This window comes from Erythranthe guttata, chromosome 4 (assembly GCF_056151865.1).
Source record: "Erythranthe guttata isolate IM_541 chromosome 4, IM_541, whole genome shotgun sequence".
Taxonomy (NCBI): domain Eukaryota; kingdom Viridiplantae; phylum Streptophyta; class Magnoliopsida; order Lamiales; family Phrymaceae; genus Erythranthe; species Erythranthe guttata.
In genome coordinates, this window is record NC_142536.1 from 10,524,528 (window position 1) to 10,530,198 (window position 5,671).

Genomic DNA, 5,671 nt, shown 5'->3' on the forward strand with positions numbered 1-5,671 from the left:
ATTATCTTTCCTAGTTAGATTAGGATTCTAGGGTTTTATTCTCTTTAAATAGTCGTCTTGTGCTAGGGTTTTATAATGAAGAGAAATAATAAACAAGAGTTTTCTTACGTTCAGTAAAGAAATCTTATGATACACAAGAGATCGCATCACAAGCCTCCTTCGCAGAAGTGCACACTGAGATCAATTTAAACATTGTTAAATCTACTGAATGAAAGATTGCATTTAACGCCTTTGAGTTTTGATTAGCATTTGGTAGATCGTCTGGTGTCCACCGTAATAATGGTGTTGGAAATACATCCCATCTGCATCTGTTATAGTTGGTGGCTTCCATCCAGTAAGAATAGATCTCCAGGCTCTCTCATCAATGGCTTTGATGTACGCCCTCATCTTAACTTTCCAGTAGGTGTAGTTTGTGCCTTCAAGTACAGGAGGACGCATAGAAGCAGTCATCTGAGTATCCATCACGAATTCGTGTCTGAAAGAAAAAAGGAACAAACACTTAGTATACGTCAAGTGTTGGCTCTTGATGCCAATTGAAAGTTATGGTCCTGAATTCGTTTAATACAAAGATGTTATCTTAAGTGTTATGACACTTGAGAAAACATGCAGCGGAAATATAAATATATAAAGACAATACTCAGATATAAAAATGTTCACAAGTAAAAACTTGTGAACTTGCCCTTTACAGGACGGAAAAATTATATTAAAAAAACAGTATTCCAAGAATACAAATAGAAGATGTACGAAAACTTCTTCCTTATGAATGAGTCATTCTCATGATCATTCTTACATTCAAATCTAGAAACAAAAAGAAAAATATTAAAAGTTCTAGATTTCACAGAATGTACTCGTGAGGAGTACGTACAACAGATTCTAGAAACACACTCAAACTCTCATGAATAATCTTCAGCACTCGGTTTTTGTTTCTTCGAAAATCTGTAACTTTCTTGAGTCTTGAGTTTGGTATTTATAGACTTTCCAAGCTTCCAGTTCTCAGCCCATGATCTGCAAGAAAACCAACTACAGTAGAACCTCGATAAATTAATACCCGATAAATTAATAACCTCGCTTAAATAATAAATTTTCCCGGTCCCGACTCGGGGACAACGTGCTAAATTAATAATTCGCTAAATTTATAAGATAATACAAATTCGAAAAATTTAAGAAGCCCCATATAATATATAAATTAATAATTCATAACAATAATTCTTAAATTACATGGTATAGTACATATTTTATAGATCTATGAAAGCCTAATACAATATAATTTAATTGTTGCTTGTTTCTTGTTGAAGTTCACATTACTATCAATCTCGTCCCTCACTTTTCTTACCATGGTTAGAACTTTCGGTATTGTTTTGTCATATATCAACATAAAATTGTTCTATACCATTGCTGCTTTAAGAGCTTCCGTTCGTGAAATTGGCTCTATAATGCATTGAAGTAATGATACAATGAATAATATACACGTAAATTTAAAAAAAAAAAATGTATTTATTGAAAATAATAATAAAAGTAATCTCATAAATTAATAATTTATTAATTAATGTATAAATTAATAATTATTAATTTATCGATAAGTTAATATTTCGTTAAATTAATGAAATTTTGATGGTCCCAACAGTATTAATTTATAGAGGTTTAACTGTACAAGAGCACTCAAGAAAATGGGTTAGTGGGTTAGTTAAGAAGTTAGAAAAATATCCACAATTAAACCCACTAAGCACTACTTAGCCCACTAAGTCATAACTAAAATTTAGTTTGAAAGTAAGAGAGTTAAAAACACTTTTGTGGAAAACCCACGTGTTTCACAATACATGTTAAATTAACCCAAGACCACTTGAATAACTACGTGGGACATGGTTTGTAATTATATACAAATATTATGTCACAGTTTTTAATAATAATTATCCTTATGGGTATAAGCAATAATAAATATTTATTTGCGATTTCGCGTATAAGCAACTAAACTATACATGGATATTTATGTACTATTATTTAATTGTTGTGCATAAAGTATAATTAGTTATTAACATTATGGGTATAAAAGTACTATACTAATCTATCGGCCACTTTAATGATGAATAATTACATTATAAAGGCTAGTATGCATATAAGATTCATTCCAATAATTACAAACCAATACATGGTTAATAAACAAAAAAATGGCTTAAAAGAATATACCACAAAATCCGAACATAACTTCATCTCGCAACACCAGAGTTTAATAATACACAAGAGTTTAATTATAATCTCCTAAAAATTTGCGAAGAAAATTTGCGAGATGGCATGGATCGAAACTTATGTTTAATCACTTTGATCATTTATTTTTAACAGACATTATTACGAGTTCTTAGCCACTGATTAATATTGGTTACGATGCCACTATCAGTGCTTATGATCAACAACTTTTGAGTGTTACTCCATTCCGTTGTGTGCTTCGTATTCATTTAATTGGTGCACATTGGTTATGAATATGATATAATAGTTGGTCAAGTGTGTTATGTGAAATCTATAAAAATATAAATAAGAAAATATAAATGCATTGCATGTATAAAAGTTTGTGAGATGGTATAAAAAATATGTACTCTACAATAATACATGTTAATTTAATCACTTTACCGTGAATAGATAAATGTGTACATATTAATGATATTAACAAAACATGTTCAAATGAAAAACTCTAATATTATTAAAACCATATGCCCAAAACAATCAGAAAACAATTATTGCAAACTCAAGTTAAAAAATAATATCCAAAATATGAAAAAAAAAAAAAAACTAAATCCAAAAATCTAAAACATCATAATGAAATTATAAGTCTAACGTGAAAAACCAATATAGTACCAAATGCATTAATGGTGAAAATGGTAAAGTTAGGTCATCTCAAATTTCATTATTTGAACTTATTAATCTAATAACATAGTACCAATTGTTTTTATTATTTCAATCACATAAAAAATATTGGGAATATTAGTCAAAACAGAAACTTAAATATTTGATCTAAGTATATAGTGTTGTTTCTATACGAAGTTGTCGTGATTAATATATAAATAATATTTTTGACATGATTTCAATTATTTTATAAAAAGAAAAGAAGAAAAAATACATATAAATAAATGAAATAAAACGATCTTAAATGGCGGAATCGTATATACATTAAAAAAATTCACGTAACAAAATTTAATACAAATCTATTTAAAACACAAAAAAATAATATAAATGTATCACTTCGATCACGTATTTTGTAGGGATGAACTTGAACGAATATATCTTCCCCGCGTCAATCGCACTTCAACCTTTGATATTCCAGAATAAGTTTTGTTTTCTAATTAATAAATTCTATGCTACAAATTAATTAAATAAACGATAAACAAAAACACGGTAAATAATATATTCTTTATATACTACATTAAAAATAATAATATTAATACGCATGTTACCAACCTTTTGATTTCATTAGAGGAAACGGATTTTCTTTTATATTCGCGTTGTTGATCTCAAAAAATCCATCTTCTAGTTCATCTTCAAAAAATACAAACAAAAAAAAATATTTTGTTGGATGAATATACCTTCAAATAGGTAAATAGGCTTATAATAAATGATAATATGAAAATAATTAAATGAAATATGCATTAAACATAATATAAATTGGGGGAAAAAAGAGAAAAAAAAACTGCAAAAAAAAGAAAAACAAAGGTTCGAAGAATAGATTACAAAGATTTTTAGTTTCGAGTGAGTGCCGCAAATGTTGATGGAGGGGACAAATGACGTAAGAGGTGGGCAATTATACTTGTGGCAAATATCTTAATAAGGTAAATTTTGTGAATGAGCAAATAAATATCAATTGTAATAATTTTAGTATATTAGCGAAATTAGATTCAAAATCGGATATTGAAAAATGGAAATACAATAAAGATTTATGAGATTATTACCATCCCATATTAAATCCTTCACATTTACAATTCAATGTATTAAAAAAAATATAGACTGAAAATATAATTCGAAAAATATAAAATATTAAAAAAAGATAATATTTTTAGAATTTAATATATATATATATATATATATATATATATATATATATATATATATATATATATATATATGTGTGTGTGTGTGTGTGTGTGTGTGTGTCTATATATATATATATATATTATATTCAAACCACAAATTTATGAACACAATTCTTTTAATTACAAATTTAAACAAAATAATGAGAAAAATAAGCATATTACGTTTTTAGAAAAAATAATTAAGTGATTTAATATTTTTTTTTTACTTTTTAAAATGTAAAATTCTAAAAGAATATGTATATGTGGCAATTTTTAAATGAATGTGCAAATGTTAAATAGGTAAGAACTTAAAACATACCAAGATTAAAATGGCTAATAAGCAATTGAGTATTACACATCATCAATTGCGTGCCAACTAAGCGATTTAAGAAAATGACATAGGAATTTGCCACATGTCTTTCAAAGAGGGCATAGATCATCTTTTTATATAATATATAGATTATTTGTTATGTAAAAATATTGTCGATTTTCGTTTTTACATAGTTGTGTTTTTTATTTATTTTTAATAGTCATTTTCTTAATCGACTATGCTTATATCTCATAGTCGAGTAATATACCTAATAGAGAAAAAAAAGTTAAAAAACGGAAGGAAAAAAAAAACTACATTTAAAGAAAAAAAAACGGCTGATTAGGTGGCATGGACATAATTGGTGATAGTGTTGATGATGTGGCACGAGCATAATTGGAAAAATGGGTGTTTGAAGGAATGAGCTTTTCTCAAATGGTGCAGAATAGTTTTGGCATCTCCCTATTAAAAAAATTATTGAGGTGAGCCCAAAAAAACTGGGAGTAAATTGAGTACCGTAGAGAAAGAAAGAGGCACACCTTTTATACACAACGAAAGGCGTATTTTCGTCCGAAATTGTCCAACAAATAATGCAATGACCGGTCGACTCTAGAAATAGACGGATTCTCTAACATGGCTTGACGGCAAGAGCCACATTGTCACATTTTATAGCGGCAATATTGATAGTATACAAGAACAATTTGTATTTAACCTTTTTTTAGATGAACTCCTTAACATTAATTTAAAACCAAAATGAAGTCTTACATGATCCAAATATTAATACGATGTGAATAAGGAAAGATATAATATGATAAAATAGAAAACTTAGTTCAATTTTCTTATTTTTTTGTTTATATGATAAGGTAGTCTGTTGTTAAGCATTTAGCACAATAATATTTATGGAGGCAATTAGAGCTATGAAATAGTTGGAATGATCATTATGCTAATGTTATAATCACACATCAAAAGGCCCATTAGCTCAGTTGGTTAGAGCGTCGTGCTAATAACGCGAAGGTCGCAGGTTCGAGACCTCCATGGCCATCATTAGTACTTTTTGAGAATTTGATAAATAACTAAGGTCGCAGGTTCGAGACCTGCATGGGCCATCATTAGTACTTTTTGAGAATTTGATAAATAACTAATACATTGTCGTCTTTTGAAATGTTATTTATATTACAAATGTCAAATGATGAATTAAATTCTCTATTTATTTTTACCCTTCAAAGAGTGCAATAACAATATCCCATAGATTATAAAATATGGGTATTGTTGGGTTACTTATAATTTTGTGTATATGACATATTTGTGA

The 5,671-nt window shown here is 27.9% G+C and overlaps 1 non-coding gene across 1 annotated transcript; it reads left to right on the plus strand.

Moving 5' to 3' along the window:
• Positions 1 to 5,330: 5,330 nt before the first annotated feature.
• TRNAI-AAU (transfer RNA isoleucine (anticodon AAU)) lies at positions 5,331 to 5,403 on the plus strand. The gene has a single exon. It is a non-coding gene; the product is annotated as a tRNA-Ile (tRNA).
• Positions 5,404 to 5,671: the final 268 nt, after the last annotated feature.